The sequence below is a fragment of the Geotrypetes seraphini genome, chromosome 3 (genome assembly GCF_902459505.1).
Source record: "Geotrypetes seraphini chromosome 3, aGeoSer1.1, whole genome shotgun sequence".
Classification (NCBI taxonomy): Eukaryota; Metazoa; Chordata; class Amphibia; order Gymnophiona; family Dermophiidae; genus Geotrypetes; species Geotrypetes seraphini.
This window is the reverse complement of record NC_047086.1, coordinates 252,172,518-252,189,727: the sequence shown is the minus strand read 5'-3', so window position 1 is coordinate 252,189,727 and position 17,210 is coordinate 252,172,518. Positions and strand designations below refer to the sequence as shown.

The 17,210-nt window shown below is 47.0% G+C and overlaps 1 long non-coding RNA gene across 1 annotated transcript in view; it reads left to right on the top strand.

The window, feature by feature from the left end:
- The first annotated feature begins 2,405 nt into the window (after window positions 1–2,405).
- The window catches only part of LOC117356379, a 36,831-nt gene continuing 22,026 nt past the window's right edge, over window positions 2,406–17,210 (top strand). Inside the window, exon 1 of the long non-coding RNA XR_004538631.1 lies at window positions 2,406–2,536. This is a non-coding gene — a long non-coding RNA (uncharacterized LOC117356379). The remainder of the gene's footprint in view (window positions 2,537–17,210) is intronic.

Sequence of the window (17,210 nt, the reverse complement as noted above, 5' to 3'; positions counted from 1 at the left end):
TATAGTCAGGTATCCCTCAAAGCCACACAAAAAGCAAAACCGTGTTGCAGCTGGTGTAACTGCAGGCAGGAGCGTTTTGCACTTCTTTTACAGGATGTCTGTAGTTAATTTACATTCTGGGTTAAAGTTGAAAAAGTCATGTCCAAGAAACATGGGGAGAGGACAATAATCTAAAGTGCACCTTGGATTCATGTTAATTTTGAACCCAAGCATTTTCTGGTAGAAGACAGATTCCACCTTTTCAACAGTTTCACACATTAGTCCATCCAGAAGGTGTTGATCTTCTCCTGCTGCAGGTTTAGAAATATTAATAGAAGGAGGAGGAGCTACATCCTGCTGCACTGTTTAAAAGACAGTAACATTAACTTGCCTAGGGGAGCGTGTGGCACTGTGGTTAAATCTACAGCCTCAGCACGCTGAGGTTGAGGGTATAAACCCAGGCTGTTCCTTGTGACCCTGGGATAGTCTCTTAACCCCCCCTCCCCCCATTGCCCCAGGTCATTAGATTGATTGTGAGCCCCACCAGGACACGCAGGAAAAAATGCTTGAGTACCTGAACAAATTCATGTAAACCAGGGGTGCCCACACTTTTTTGGCTTGCAAGCTACTTTTAAAATGACCAAGTCAAAATGATCTACCAACAATAACATTTTTTAAAAAACACAAAACACACTGTACACAGAGAAAATGTTAATTATCATTTGAATTCGGATATTTTTTCAGAGGTCAAGGCAGATGACTTTAAAATATGCTAATATACTAAAATAGACAAATTAACCCTATCCCCTTTTACTAAACCGCAATAGCGTTTTTTAGCACAGAGAGCTGCACTAAATGCCTTGTGCTGCTCTCGATGCTCATAGGCTCCCTGCGCTAAAAACTGCTATTACGGTTTAGTAAAAGGGGGCCATAGACAGCAGATATAAATTCTCAAAACGGACACATTTTGATCACTAAATTGAAAATAAAATCATTTTTCCTACTTTTGAAAGCCTAATTTTATTCCCGTCTGGTTTGCATTCTAAACTAAAGGGAGTCCCCGCGCTGACGTCTTCTTCTCTGCCGGTCCGCCCACACGGGAAGAGAAGAAAATGTCATAAGGGGCGGGACCGGCAGAAAAGGAAAAGACGGAGTTGTAAGCCTATTTTTATTCCCGTCTGGTTGTCATTGTAAACTAAAGGGAGTCCCCGCGTTGACGTCTTTTTCTCTGCCGGTCCGCCCACCGAGGAAGAGAAGAAAATGTCATAAGGAGCGGGACCGGCAGAGAAGGAAAAGACGGAGTTGTAAGCCTATTTTTATTCCCGTCTGGTTGTCATTGTAAACTAAAGGGAGTCCCCGCGTTGACGTCTTTTTCTCTGCCGGTCCGCCCACACGGGAAGAGAAGAGCGTGTCATAAGGGGCGGGACCGGAAGAGAAGGAGAAGACGGCGTTGTAGGGGACTCCAGCAAATCCTGGTTTTTACCCAGACCCTGCTGCACTGGAGCGAAACAAATTATAAGTTAGTGAGCCGCTCGCAGTGGCGGGTATAAACCTAAATGAAAAAAATAACGTTAAAGCAAAAAACAGAAGCAAGTGTCCAACGTAAAGATCACTGGTATGTCATGTGACCACCTACTGGTAATTTAGTTAAGAGCGTGAGGCCAGGGAGAAAGCCAGAGGCCGCTGCAGCACTTCCCGACTGACCCTCCCCATTGCCCTTCAAAGCAGGAGCGACACCGGCAGTGGACAGCCAGCAAGAGGCAGCGCTGCCGTCCTGCTTTAGGAGATCTGAAGGCAAAAGTTGAAGGGTTGGTCACCGAATCGTGGGCCGATTTTTAAGACAAAAGCGGCGGGGGAAAAATAATTTTTAAAGAGCTCCGGCTGGGGTTTGGGATGGCTGCCGTTGCGGGAGTGGGTGTGTGTGTGGGGGGGGGGGGGCGAAACCGGAACTTTCCCCGAAAAAAATCAGAAAAAATTCCGTTTTGCGAACACTAACTAATAAAGTTGGGGGGGGGGGTTGCTACCCCAAACCCACCGTTTGAGCTCTTTACAAATTACTTTTTCCCCCTCGCACTTCTGTCTTACGCCGAATTGTCGGCGCGCTGGCTTCTTGTGCGCCACTGACAAGAACCATAGTACAGAATAAATTCAATTTCCGTGGTACTTAAATATCCGCTCAAGTTCCAAACAAAAGTCCAGAAAATTGCAACGTAAATGTCAATCAGTAAAGGGAAAATTTTAAAACTAAGCCAAAACCAATGGAACATAGCGTAACACTTACCCTCTGCTGGCTCTAGCGTGGAATCAAAATTGGAACTAAACTCGAGGGCGAAATTTAAAGGGTTTAGTGCTGTGACGCATGCGTAAAGCAGAGCTAAGGCCCGGTTTCAAAAAAGGGCGCGAAAAGAAGTTAGTCTATTGCGCATGTGTGCTACTGCATGCGTCACAGCACTAAACCCGCCGGTAAATTTCACGCAGTTTTGATTCCATTCTAACATAGCAGACAACGTCAGAGGCTAAGTGGTGGTCTATTTTCCATCATATAACTTACTTAATGGTAGAGTATTATTATTTGTTAAAAGGGAAATTATCTTATGATGTTTTATGGATTTTTTTTCGTTAGCTTAAACATGGCTTAACTTGCTGTAAATGGGTCAGGTCTCGTATGATAGGACCAGAGAATCGGGTTTGGGTAAAACCAGGATTTGCAGGATCGTCATAGACTTGTATTGAGATCCTGGTAAAATTGCAGGATTTTCCAGGATCCTGGTCCACCTTAACAGCAGACCTCCTCTTTTTTTTGATTGCCACAGCTGCTGCTATGCATTTACTGGAGTCCCCTACAACGCCGTCTTCTCCTTCTCTGCCGGTCCCGCCCCTTATGACACGCTCTTCTCTTCCCGTGTGGGCTGACCGGCAGAGAAGAAGACGTCAGCGCGGGGACTCCCTGCAGAATGACAGCCAGAGGGGCAGTAAAATAGGCTATAACTTATCACCAGTGGCGTACCTAGGGTATGTGGCACACGGGGCCCATCATTTTTTGACCCCCCCCTCCCATGTAAATAATTTTTTTTTTTTTTATTTTTTTTTGCCATAACCATGAAATGGAATAAATGGTCAGAATAGAAACAGGCAGTGAAAATTTTCTTTTATTGAACCTCATATATGTAACCATTATTCCAAACATAACATAACATAAATTATGTCTGAATTGTCATGACATCAGAAGTACATATGGAGTAGTTGCAGGTGATGCTTGGGACAGTTCTGATTGTGTTAGTTCGGTTTTATGTGTTTTTTGAATAGAAGGGTTTTTATTTCTTTTTGAAGGTTTTGCAGTCTGTGGTTGATATCAATTGGTTGTAGAGTTGGGGGTCGAGTGTTGCAGCTCGAATGGCTAGGAGGTTGTCGAACAGTTTTTTTCTTTTGACGTTTTTGGTTGGAGGGTGTGTGAATGGTGCACAAGTTCTCCTATGTCTGTTTGAAGTGGATTGAATTATTTAGCTGAAGAAATTAGTTACCCCCCCATTCCACACACATTAATTCTCTTCCATTTTTGTTCCCATTATAAAAAACACTGATAAGTTCCCAGAAAAAAAATACATTAAAATAAGAAGTGAAAACAAAGGCCCCTACAGATGAGAACATAACATAAGAATAGCCTAACTGGGTCAGACCAATGGTCCATCATGCCCAGTAGCCCATTCTCATGGTAGCCAATCCAGGACACTAATACCTGGTCAAAACCCAAAGAGTAGCAACATTCCATGCTACCGATCCAGGGCAAGCAGACACTTCCCCCATGTCTTAATAACAGATTATGGACTTTTCCTCCAGGAATTTGTCCAATCCTTGGACCAGAAGGAGATAAACCACTGGAAGAGATCCCAAAACAACACCCAAAGACCCACTCAGTGTGTGAATCAGTTGAGTGGAGTGGACTAACTGGGGGGTGGAAATAGGCCCGGAGTTTGCTCAGCAGAATTTCCCAGACCACCTCTTCCTCTCAACACATTGACACGCTGCCACCATCACCACTAGGAACACCTCACTGGGTAGGCCAGCTATGCTATAAACTTTATAAAACACATTATTATATTTTCTTATAAAGCACATATTTTAACTGACCTCTCTGACATCCTCAGCCTTTCCATTCACAAAAATAGAAGGAAGAAAAGTTCCCATTTCCTGCTGTCTCATGTCCCCGGCCTATACAATATTTTTTTTCTGCAGACCCTTCAAAAGTCTGACCAAATCCTCGTTTCACTTGCATTATAAAGTACTGAGGATGCCATCTCTCCCCAATCCCAGGTCCTAAAGTCTAAGACAGTAGCGCAAACTAATGCTGCCAGATACAGGAAAAAAAAATTTTGATTCGATTCAGCCCTATTGAATTGGTTTTTCAATTCGATTTTCCTGCCCAGTTGGGTGATTTTTTTCAAAACTCCTGGTGGGTTTTATAGCTTTTTCACCCCCTTTGGCTTCTCCTAACCACACTGGCGCTGTGGTGTAAATAAAATAAAGAAACAAAAAGGACTTTTCCTCTTTCTGTTAAATCCTAGCTCACGTTTGCAGTCCAACACCAGCTCTGGCAGGATACACATTTCAAATCTGACATGTTATAATCACAAAACAGAAAATAAAATTAATTTTTCTACCTTTTGTTGTCTGGTTATATTTCAAATCTTGTTGGTCCAAGGCTCTGGTTTTCTTCTGATAACTTGCTTGCCAGGGTCTCCTTCTTTCTGCATGCTAACCATCCATCTGCCAACTCTGTCCTCCCTTTCCATTTCCCTTCCCTTCCCAGGAAGTCTGGTATCTTTCCTTTTTTTCATCTCCCTCCACAGATCCACCTTTTCTTAAATACCCTTTCATCCGGCATCTCTCCCTCCTTCCCCACCATCCCAGAGTCCACCATCTCTCCCTTTCTTTTCCTAATTACCCTCCTATCCAGTATCTCTATCCCTCCTCCACACCATCCCTTGTGTCCAATTTCTCTCCCTTTCTGTTCCTTCCCTCCCTAAATCCCATGGTCCATCATCTCTCTCCCTCTCCTCTATTTTCAGACCCATTATTTCTTCCCCCCCCCCCCAAAGTTTGGCATATGCATGTCTCTTTGAACACCCCCTTCCCCCCGTGTACTTCTAAATCATGGTCCCCCCCCAAAGGCCTGTCCCCCCTTAAAGGTCTGCCTGTCCCACCTTGAAGGCCTGCACCCCCCTTGAAGGCCTGTCCCTTCCCCTTGTAGGCCTGTCCCCCCCTTGAAGGCCTGCCTGCCTGTCCCCCCCTTGAAGGTCTGCACCCCCCGAAGGCCTGCACCCCCCCCGAAGGCCTGTCCCCCACTTGAAGGCCTGTCCCACCCCCTTGTAGCTTCTCCCCCCCCCTTGAAGGCCTGCCTGCCTGCCTTTCCCCCCTTGAAGGCCTGTCCCCCCTTGAAGGCCTGCACCCCCTTGAAGGCCTGCACCACCCCCCTCGAAGGCCTGCACTCCCTTGAAGGTCTGCACCCCCCCCCCCCCCGAAGGCCTGTCCCCCACTTGAAGGCTTGTACCACCCCCTTGTAGCTTCTCCCCCCCTTGTAGGCCTGTCCCCCCCTTGAAGGCCTGCCTGCCTTTCCCCCCTTGAAGGCCTGTTCCCCCCCTTGAAGGCCTGCACCCCATTGAAGGTCTGCACCCCCCCAAAGGCCTACACCCCCCCCCCGAAGGCCTGCACCCCCCTGAAGGCCTGCCTGCCCCCCTTGAAGGCCTGCCCCCCTTGAAGGTCTGCACCCCCCCCCCCCCCCGAAGGCCTGTCCCCCCTTGAAGGCCTGCCTGCCTGCCTGCCTGCCTGTCACGCCCTCCCCCTTGAAAATTTACATGTACAGCATAGATTTTTGTGTGTGAACTTTAGGCCCCTTGGTTTTCTAAGAATATAAATAAGAAAACTCTTTAGTTTCTGGGTTTTTGCTTTTTTAAATCTGTGAAATACAGAGGCACTAAGATGGCTTCTCCAGGGCAGACCTTGCATAGCTGACTTTCTCTGTTCCTCTATGTGCAGCAGACGGGAAGATCAGAAAACCAGAGCTCCTCCTCCCGTACGCTTCTCTAGTACTGCACCAACTTCCTCTCCGACGTCAGAGGCATCGCTTGCCTGCCCGCCCGCCCCACCCTGAAGGCCTGATGCTCCGACCCACCCCGAAGGACCGCTCGCCCCCCTGGCCTCCCCGCACCACCTATGAAGCAGCCGCAGCAGGATCGCGAAGTCAGCGTCAGCGATCCCTGCGCTGCTTCCTGCGCCACGGTCCCGCCCCTCCTCTGACGTCAGAGGAGGGGCGGGATCGCGGCGCAGGAAGCAGCGCAGGGATGCTGACGCTGACTTCGCGATCCTGCTGCGGGCTGCTTCACAGGTGGTGCAGGAAGGTCAGTGGGGCGAGCGGTCCTTCGGGGGTGGCGGGGGACTGAACGGCAAGGCCGGGAACACCCCCTTAGGGCTGGCACCCGGGGCGGCCCGCCCCCCCCTAGGTACGCCACTGCTTATCACACAGAGGAAAAAAAAAAAAAGAACAACAATACTTTGGATTTAGAATTTCAGTAACCTGGTCAACCTTATTGAAACTAATAATTCAGATTTATTAAATTTTTTATACTGTTCACCCAGGGGAGCTCTGAATGGTTTACATCAGGGGTGCCCAAATGGTCGATCGTAATCGACCAGTAGATTGCAAAGGCAACGCGAGTCGATTGCGTTGCCTTTGTGATCTTTTTCTCCCTGCTGCTTCTCCAAGCCAGGCCTGGTGTGTACAAGCGCCGGACTCACGAGACTTCACCTCTGACGTCAATTCTGACGTTGGAGAAGAAATTCTGGGCCAGCCAATCGCTGCCTGGCTGGCCTGGAAGATCCTCCCCAACGTTAGAATTGACATCAGAGGTGAAATCTTGTGAGCCCGGCACTTGTACACACCAGGCATGGCTTGGAGAAGCAGCAGGGAGAAAAAGATCGCAAAGGCAACGCCAGGCCTGGCTCGTGGAAGCAGCATGGAGAAATCGCATTGGTGGTTTGGGGGTGGGGATAGGAAAAGAATCGGGGAAGTGGAGAAATTGGCACGATGGCAGGGGGACAGAGAAAGAAAGGCAGAAATAAAGAGAAGGGCAGGGGAAGAGAGAAAGAAAGGTATGCAGGCAGGGGGAGAGAGAAAGAAAGAAAGAAATATTGGCTTTACAGAAGAAGGAAGTGCAACCAGAGGCTCATGAAATCACCAGACAAAAAAGGTAGGAAAAATGATTTTATTTTCAATTTAGTGATCAAAATGTGTCAATTTTGAGAATTTATATCTGCTGCCTATATTTTGCACTGTGGCCCCCTTTTACTAAACCGTAATAGCAGTTTTTAGCGCAGGGAGCCTATGAGCATTGAGGGTAGCGCAAGGCATTCAGTGCAGCTCTCTGTGCTAAAAAACGCTATTGTGGTTTAGTAAAAGGGGAGGGGGTATATTTGTCTATTTTAGTATAGTTGTTATTGAGGTGACATTGCATATTTTAAAGTCATCTGCCTTGACCTCTGAAAAAAAATCTGAATTCCAATGATAATTAACATTTTCTCTGTGTAGTGTGTTTTGTGTTTTTTAAAAAATGTTATTGTAGGTAGATCATTTTGACTTGGTCATTTTAAAAGTAGCTTGCAAGCCCAAAAAAATGTGGGTATCCCTGGTTTACATGAATTTATTCAGGTACTCAAGCATTTTTTCCTGCATGTCCTGGTGGGGCTCACAATCAATCTAATGTACCTGGGGCAATGGGGGGGGGGGTTAAGAGACTATCCCAGAGTCACAAGGAGCAGCCTGGGTTTGTACCCACAACCTCAGCGTGCTGAGGCTGTAAATTTAACCACACTGCCACACGCTCTCCTAGGCAAGTTAATGTTACTGTCTTTTAAACAGTGCAGCAGGATGTAGCTCCTCCTCCTTCCATTAATATTTCTAAACCTGCAGCAGGAGAAGATACCTTCTGGATGGACTAAAGTGTGACACTGTTGAAAAGGTGGAATCTGTCTTCTACCAGAAAATGCTTGGGTTCAAAATTAACATGAATCCAAGGTGCACTATAGATTATTGTCCTCTCCCCATGTTTCTTGGACATGAGTTTTTCAACTGTAACCCAGAATGTAAATTAACTTCAGACATCCTGTAAAAGAAGTGCAAAACGCTTCTGCCTGCAGTTACACCAGCTGCAACACAGTTTTGCTTTTTGTGTAGCTTTGAGGGATACCTGACTGTAGGGTTATGAGACATCCAGGTTTCCCCAGAAATGCCCTCATTTTGAGAACGTCTGGAGATCCGGATGGCTTTTGAAAACCCGGCAAGCAATGTGGGCAGGGTTAGGGTGGGATTGGCAGCGGGATTGGGAAATGATGGGACAGAAATGGATGGAACTGGGTGGGTCTAGGGGGTCCGGATTTCCAAATGGGTAATTTGGCAACCCTACCTGAGTACACCCCAGCCCTCTCATTCTGGCTCTAGCAGCGCCATCTGGCCTCCTTTAAATAGTATCCAAAATTGGTTGACAGAACACGCTGGGAGTAAGAGCAGAGTGCCCTCTTAAACATAGAGGGCTAAGGCAAGGTGCACAATATTCAGTACCAGGATATTTCAATTCTGACCCCAGGAAGGGCAGCATCTATCTGGTTTCAGAACCTTCAACACCTATAAGGCATTGAACATCCATTCCATGACTGGGATGTAGTTATACTGGGCTATAATCTGTTCAGGAGAGACACGGTAGGAAGAAAAGGAGGGGGAGTAGCATTATATGTTAAAGATCTTATTAAAGCCACACAATTGCAGGATCTGCAGGCAGTGGCGTACCTAGGGTATGTGGCACCCGGGGCCCATCATTTTTTGACACCCACCCTCCATGTAAAAAATATTTTTTGTAATAACCATGAAATGGTATAAATGGTCAGAATAGAAACAGGGAGTGAAAATATTCTTTTATTGAACCTCATATATGAAACCATTATTCCAAACATAACATAACATAAATTATGTCTGAATTGTCATGACATCAGAAGTACGTATGGAGTAGTTGCAGGTGATGCTTGGGACAGTTCTGATTGTGTTAGTTCGGTTTTATGTGTTTTTTGAATAGAAGGGTTTTTATTTCTTTTTGAAGCTTTTGTAGTCTGTGGTCGAGGTCAATAGGTTGTAGAGTTGGGGGTCGAGTGTTAGGAGGTTGTCGAACAGTTTTTTTCTTTTGACGTTTTTGGTTGGAGGGTGTGTGAATGTTGTGCGAGTTCTCCTATATCTGGTTGAGGTGGATTTAATTATTTAGCTGAAGAAATTAGTTACCCCCCCCCCCATTCCACACACATTAATTCTCTTCCATTTTTGTTCCCATTATAAAAAACACTGATAAGTTCCCAGAAAAAAAATACATTAAAATAAGAAGTGAAACCAAAGACCCCTACAGATGAGAACATAACATAAGAATAGCCTAACTGGGTCAGACCAATGGTCCATCATGCCCAGTAGCCCATTCTCATGGTAGCCAATCCAGGTCACTAGTACCTGCTCAAAACCCAACGAGTAGCAACATTCCATGCTACCGATCCAGGACAAGCAGACACTTTCCCCATGTCTTAATAATAGACTATGGACTTTTCCTCCAGGAATTTGTCCAAATCTTTCTTAAAACCAGCTAAGCTATCTGCTTTTACCATAACTTCTGGCCACTTCATTTTTAAGCTTAGATCTTTCCTTCCAAACAGAGACCTTGCTAGATGTCAAATACAACACAAGGGAACTTCACACGGACTTAGCTGTGCAGGAAATGTGAATCTCCTCATACATCCACCTATAGTGCAAAAATGTGCAAAGGTTTTTTTTTTCTTTCGATCACTAGATAGCCTAATGCCACACAAGCAGCACTGTTACAAAAGGTCAATGCTAAGGTTAACAAAGTTTCCTTCCTTGGACCACAAGGAGATACTGACAAACCACTGGAAGAGATCCCAAAACAACTACCTAGGTACAATACCCAAAGACCCACTCAGTGTGTGAACCAGTTGAGTGGAGTGGACTAACTGGGGGGTGGAAATGGGCCCGGAGTTTGCTCAGGAGAATTTCCCAGACCACCTCTTCCTCTCAACACATTGACACACTGCCACCACCACCACTAGGAACACCTCATTGGGTAGGCCAGCAATGCTTATAAACTTTATAAAACACATTATTATATTTTTTTTATAAAGCACATATTTTAACTGAACTCTCTGACATCCTCAGCCTTTCCATTCACAAAAATAGAAGGAAGAAAAGTTCCCATTTCCTGCTGTCTCATGTCCCCGGCCTATACAATATTTTTCTTCTGCAGACCTTTCAAAAGTCTGACCAAATCCTCATTTCACTTGCATTATAAAGTACTGAGGATGCCATCTCTCCCCAATCCCAGGTCCTAAAGTCTGAGACAGTAGCGCAAACTGCCCAATTCAGGAAGAAAAATTTCGATTCAGCCTATTAAATTGGTTTTTCGATTCGATTTTTCTGCACAGTTAGGTGATTTTTTTCAAAAATCCTGGTGGGTTTTATAGCTTTTTCACCCCCTTTGGCTTCTCCTAACCACACTGGCGCTGTGGTGTAAATAAAATAAAGAAACAAAAAGGACTTTTCCTCTCTCTGTTAAATCCTAGCTCACGTTTGCGGTCTAACACCAGCTCTGGCAGGATACACATTTCAAATCTGACATATTGTAATCACAAAACAGAAAATAAAATTAATTTTTCTACCTTTTGTTGTCTGGTTATTTTTCAAATCTTGTTGGTCCAAGGCTCTGGTTGTCTTCTGATAACTTGCTTGCCAGGGTCTCCTTCTTTCTTCATGCTAACCATCCATCTGCCATCTCTGTCCTCCCTTTCCATTTCCCTTCCCTCCCCAGGAAGTCTGGTATCTTTCCTTTTTTTCATCTCCCTCCTTTTCTTAACTACCCTTTCATCCGGCATCTCTCCCTCCTTCCCCACCACCCCAGGGCCCACCATCTCTCCCTTTCTTTTCCCAATTACCAGTATCTCTATTTCCCAATCCAGTATCTCTATCCCTCCTCCAAACCATCCCTTGTGTCCAATTTCTCTCCCTTTCTGTTCCTTCCCTCCCTAAATCCCATGGTCCATCATCTCTCTCCCTCTCCTCTATTTTCAGACCCATTATTTCTTCCCCCCCAAAGTCTGGCATATGCACATCTCTTTGAACACCCCCTTCCCTCTGTGTACTTCTACACCAGGGTCCCCCCCAAAGGCCTGTCCCCCCCTTGAAGGCCTACACCCCCTTGAATGCCTGCACACCCCCGAAGGCCTGCACCCCCTTGAAGGCCTGTCCCCCCCTTGAAGGCCTGTCCCATCCCCCTGTCCTCCTCCTTAAAGGCCTGCCTGCCTGTCCCCCCCCTTGAAGGCCTACCTGCCTGTCCCCCCCCCCCTGAAAGCCTGTCTCCCCTCATGAGGGCTTGTCCCCCCCTTTAAGGCCTGCATCTCCCCCTGAAGGCTTGTCCCTCCCCTTGAAGGCCTGCACCCCCCCCGAAGGCTGCACCCCCCCAGAAGGCCTGCACCCCCCCGAAGGCCTGCACCTCCTTGAAGGCCTGTCCCCCCTTGAAGGCCTGTCCCACCCCCTGTCCCCCCCTTAAAGGCCTGCCTGCCTGTCCCCCCCTTGAAGGCCTGCCTGCCTGTCCCCCCCCCAAAAGCCTGACTTCCCCCCATGAAGGCTTGTCCCCCCCTCCCCTTTAAGGCCTGCATCTCCCCCTGAAGGCCTGCCTGCCCGCCCCACCCCGAAGGACCGCTCGCTCCCCACCCCCACCCCCCCATCCAGACGTCCGGTTCTTCCCCTCTGGCCTCCCCGCACCATTAAGATTACCGAAGCAGCCTGCAGCAAGATCGCGATGTCAGCGATCTTGAGCTTCTTGTGCTGTCCTCCGCCGAGGACCCGCCCCCTCCTCTGACGTCAGTGGAGGGGGCGGGACCGTGGCAGAGGACAGCATGAAGCAGCGCAAGATCGCTGACATCGCGATCTTGCTGCAGGCTGCTTCGGTACTCTTAATGGTGCGGGGAGGCCAGAGAGGAAGAACCAGACATCGGGGGAGGGGGGGGAACGGACGCCGGAGCACCCCTTCAGGGCTCGCACCCGGGGCGGACCGCTCCTCCCGCCCCCCCTTGGTACGCCACTGTCTGCAGTGCAAGGAAGAGACAGGGCAGGATTAATTCTTCGAGGGCCCCTAGGCACACAAGTACACTTGGCCCCCTATCCCTGCCCATGCCCGACCCATGCCCTGCCCCGCCCCCAAGGAAGAGTCTAGTTAATCTAATCATATATTTGGTATAACTTATGGGCAGACTGGACGGACTGTTCAGGTCTTTATCTGCCGTCATTTACTATGTTACTATATTAAACACGACATCCCCATCTACCACCCCGTCTGCAGCCAGCGTTCCCTAGACAGGAGGATCACCTACCTTTCTGCAGCTCCCGCCCTCCCCGGATCCCATAACACAATCCCTGGGCAGATCCTCACTTACCTGCAGCTCGCCTTGATCTCCAGGCTGTAACCAGCCAAAGACATCACCACAGGATTCACTTTAAAATCTAGTCCTCCCCAGAGCAGCCTGCGGAACTATGCCCTGTGCCACTTCCAGCCACTGCCTCCTCCTCCTTCTCCTGCCCTGCACGGCAGTCACTGCCCCCTTCTCGCTGCTGCCAATAAATGGTATTACTATTTATTATTTTTAATTAGTAGCACAGAGAGAGAAAGGGGAGATGCCGATGTCACAAGTGTGTCATTTTTTTTCCAAGAGAAAAAGCAAAACCTCAGCACAGTGGCCTACCCAGCATATGGGACACCCTGGGCCCATAATTTTTTTGATACCCCCATCTGTATGAAAAACATGATTTTTAGAAACAATCCACACATCGCACAAGAGTGTACCTAGAAAAACTGCAGTGAGCAGTACAACATCAATACACCCATTGTAAAACTAAACAAGCTAGACTAGTACTGATCAATCCTGCACAGTCAATCCTTTTTTAAAAAAATTTATCAATTTTCAAATAAACAGTCAAGTATATACTTGTACAGAAAGGAGAGGCATTAAAGAAAAAAACACATTCCAAGTAAATATTAATTATAATCAAGGCAAAAATAATCATAATCTCCTCCTCAAGTCCTCAATTCATAAATCCAAGATGTAAACAGTGAGCCAATAAGAAAATCATAGTAATATAAAGAAAAAGGAAAAACAGGGATACTGATAGCTGAGGACGTGACCAAATCAAACAATGAGCACTCGCCTAAGACTAAGAAGTAGCCTTAAGCAAACCTAGTCGGCCCTAAGCGTCTCCCTAGCAGAAAAGGAGACGCTTACAATGTAGGCTAGCAAAATGCTGGCCTACATGGAATGTAGACGCGGCCGCTATACCTAATTGCGGCAAGGATCTCCCTGCCGTGATTAGTATAGCAGTTGCGGCTATGGCCGCAAATCTCCCCTCCCCCCAGTGATCATAGCAGTAGGGTGCACAACCCCTTCTGCCGACAGAACCTGACCCCCCTGAAGATAGTGGCAGGAGGGTACCCAACCCCTCCTGCCGTACCCCCAAATGGCCCTCCCGACGATCATGGCAGGAGGGTACCGAATCCCTTCTACCAGCCCCCCCCCTACGAACCCCCCCACCCCGGAACCCCCCTTGGGCTTACCTGCAAGTTGGACCGGAAGGCTCCTCGCATGTCCGGCCAGCAGGCCAGCCTCCTTCCAAATGAGGCGGGCACACCCCTCCCCTGCCCAACCCACAGGATCTTAGGGCCTGATTGGTCCAGGCACCTAAGGCCCCTCCCACTATAGGAGTGCTTATTTGCAGTCCAGAGAATGAAGACCTATTTCACCAGGATGAGAATGAGGGTTAGGAAAAAAATACTGGAAGAACAATCGATTGAGATGGAAATCAGTGATGAACTTTGGTAGGAACTTCAGATGAGTGTGAAGCACAACCTTATCATGATGGAACACTATGAAAGGTGGATCCGTTACTAACGATTGAAGTTCATTTAATCTTCAAGCAGAGGTTAGGGACAAGAGAAAAACTACTTTCCACACAAGGTATTTTAAATGAACCATAGACATTGGTTCAAAAGGAGGCTTCATCAATTTAGCAAGAACCACATTAAGGTCCCAAACCACTGAAGGTGGCTTAAGAGGTGGTTTGACATTGAAAAGACCTTTCATAAATCTGGAAATTAATGGATGAGCAGAGAGAGATTTTCCATCCACTGGTTAATGAAAAGCATTGATAGCACTGAGATGGACTTGAATGGAAGTAGATTTGAGGTCAAAGTCAGAGAAGTGAAGCAGATAATCCAGTACTGAGGAGACAAAGATGGATTTTGGATTCTGCTGATGCAGGGTACACCAAGAAGAAAAACTTGACAGTTTTCTGGAAAGCTTCCGAGAAGAGGTGAACAGGCTGAGAAAAATGGAGATCAGCTGAGCTCAACCCGATAGGTACCAAGCTGTCAGGTGTAAAGATTGTGATGCATAAGAGATCCTTGACACTGTGTTAGAAGTGAAGAAAAAATTGGAAGAGTTATTGGTTCCATGGAACTGAGTTGAAGGAGAAAGGGGAACCAAGGCTGTCTGGGCCATCGAGGAGCTATAAGAATCATGGTGGCTGATTCCTGTTTGAGTTTGACAAGTTTGTTGAGGACCAGAGGAATGGGAGGAAATGCATAGAAAAACTGATGTGTCCAATCCAGTAGGAAAGTGTCCGCATCCAAGTGATGAGTCGAATACTGTCTGGAGAAGAAGTGGGGCAACTTGTGATTTGGGGGAGATGCAAACAGGTCGATGTGAGGCATTCCCCGTTAAGAAAAAATCTGATGAAGAACAGGAGAGTTGATTGTCCAATCATGAGGTTGAAGAACTCTGCTGAGTTTGTCTGCTAATGAATTCTGCTTTCCTTGAATATAGATTGCTTTGAGAAAAATGTTCCAAGCAATCACCCTGTACCAAATCTTCTGGGCCTACTGACAAAGAAGAAGAGAGCCTGTTCCTCCTTGTTTGTTTAAATATTACATGGCCACTTGATTGTTCATGCAGACTAGAAGGACATGACCTGAGACTAAATGCTGAAAAGTCTTGAGAGCATTGAAAATCACTCTGAGTTCCAGTAGATTGATATGATGGTGCTGGTCCCGGGAAGACTAGTGACCTTAAATGTGAAACCCTTCCATATGAACCCCCCAGCGTAAGTGGATAAGTCCACGGTGATAACCTTCAGATGTGGAGGAGAGTGGAATAGCAGTCCTCTAGGAAGATTGGAAAAGCTCATCCACCACTGTAGCGATCGTCAAAGAGACAACGTGACTGTAATGTTCTGCAAAAGAGGATCGAGGGCTTGAGACCACAGAGATGCCAGAGACCATTGAGGTGTCCGGAGGTGAAGCCTTGCAAATTGAGTTACATAGACTGTGGAGGCCATGTGTCCCAGGATGACCATCATTTGCCTGGCTGAGATGGATAGGAGTTAAGAAATTTGCTGGCAGAGCTGAATCAAAGCATATTGCTGCTTCTGGGGAAGAAACGCCCTGAGCTGAATAGTGTCCAATTGTGCCCCTATGAACTGGAGCGTATGTTAGGGCAAAGTTGTGACTTGGGAAAATTGATCTCGAAGCCCAAATGTTGATGGACGAGTATTGTCTGATGGGTTGCTAAAAGGAAGCCCTGAGAAGAAATATCCTTGATGAATCAATCGTCCAAGTAGGGAAAAACTTGAACATCCTGAGAGTACAAGGCTGTTGCAACTACCACCAGGCACTTCGTGATCACCTTGGGAGAGGATTCCAGGCCAAAAGGTAAAATCTTATATTGATAATGATAGTGTGCTACCTGAAACCTGAGAAACTTCCTGTAAGCTGGATGGATAGCATGTGAGTGTAGGCCTCTATGAGGTCCAGAGAGCATAGCCAATTGTTGCGATCCAAAAGAGGATACAAAGGCCTCTGAGATCCAAGATCAGTCGATGACTTCCTGTCTTCTTTGGGGCAAAAAAATAGCGGGAGTAAAATCCTTGGTTCTTCTGTGCTGAGGGTATATTCTCGATGGCATTGAGAAGGAGAAAATAATCTATTTCCTGAAGAAGAAGAGATGTCTGATAAGGGCTTGAAAAAGACTCTCTTGGAGGATCATCTGGAGGAACAGTGAGGAAATGAAGAGTGTACCTCTCCTGAATGACCCTTAGAACCCAGAAGTCTATGGTCATCAACTCTCATCGCTGAAAATAGAGTTGAAAACGACCTCTGATTGGCTGTGGGAGGGAATAAAACAAAGGAACAGTGGCTATGCTCTCTAGAAGCCCATCAAAAAGACTAAGTGGACTTCAGAGGAGCTGCTGGTTGAGATTATGGGGTACATTGTGCTGTTTCTTCTGCTGCGGTCTAACAGGAGCAGAAGGTTTAGTTGAAAAATGCCTCTGATAAGAACAGGAAGGTTTAAAAGACTTTATAGTAGCTGGTCTTGTTTTGGATTTGACCAAAGCATTCCAATGTTTCTCATGGTCAGTGAGATTGTGGGTGGCATTTTCAATAGAGTCCCCAATATGTTCTTCCCCCAAATATGGGATATTAGCCAATCTATCCTGGAGATTAGTATTAGAGAATGACACGAGGAAAAAAATCTGTCCCCATCACTGCCCTATCACCGGACCACTGTCCCCTTCACCGCCCCGTCCCCGCCATCCCCTTCACTGGAAGTTGCGTTAGAGGAGAAGCTTCCGCCCACACACACGTGACTGCAGGCACAGGCAGGCTTTGCCAGCTTCAGTAAGTTTCTTTTCTAAAGCGCCGCGAAGGTAAGGGGATGGGGGGAGGGAGATAGATTTGGCCATAGGTAGGTAGGGAGCCGCTTGCGATCGTTGACCGCGTTCTTTCCCTCCCTTAACTGCGGGGCAAGGCCATTCACCGCTCCATGGGGAGGTGGATGGCCTTGTCCACGTGCCCACAGTGAGCACTACCCCCCCCCCACACCGTTTCGGTGGGTTGCTGTGGGTAATTGCTATCATGTCATTCTCTAATTAGTATCCATATTTGCCACTTGAAACCAGGCTAAGCATCTCATGGCTACAGACATGGCAGAGGCCCTGGAAATTCAAAAGTATTGTAAGCAGATAGGACCATATACTTCCATAGTTGAGTGAGAGTGTGAATAATGGACTGAAACTCCTTCAGATGTTTAGT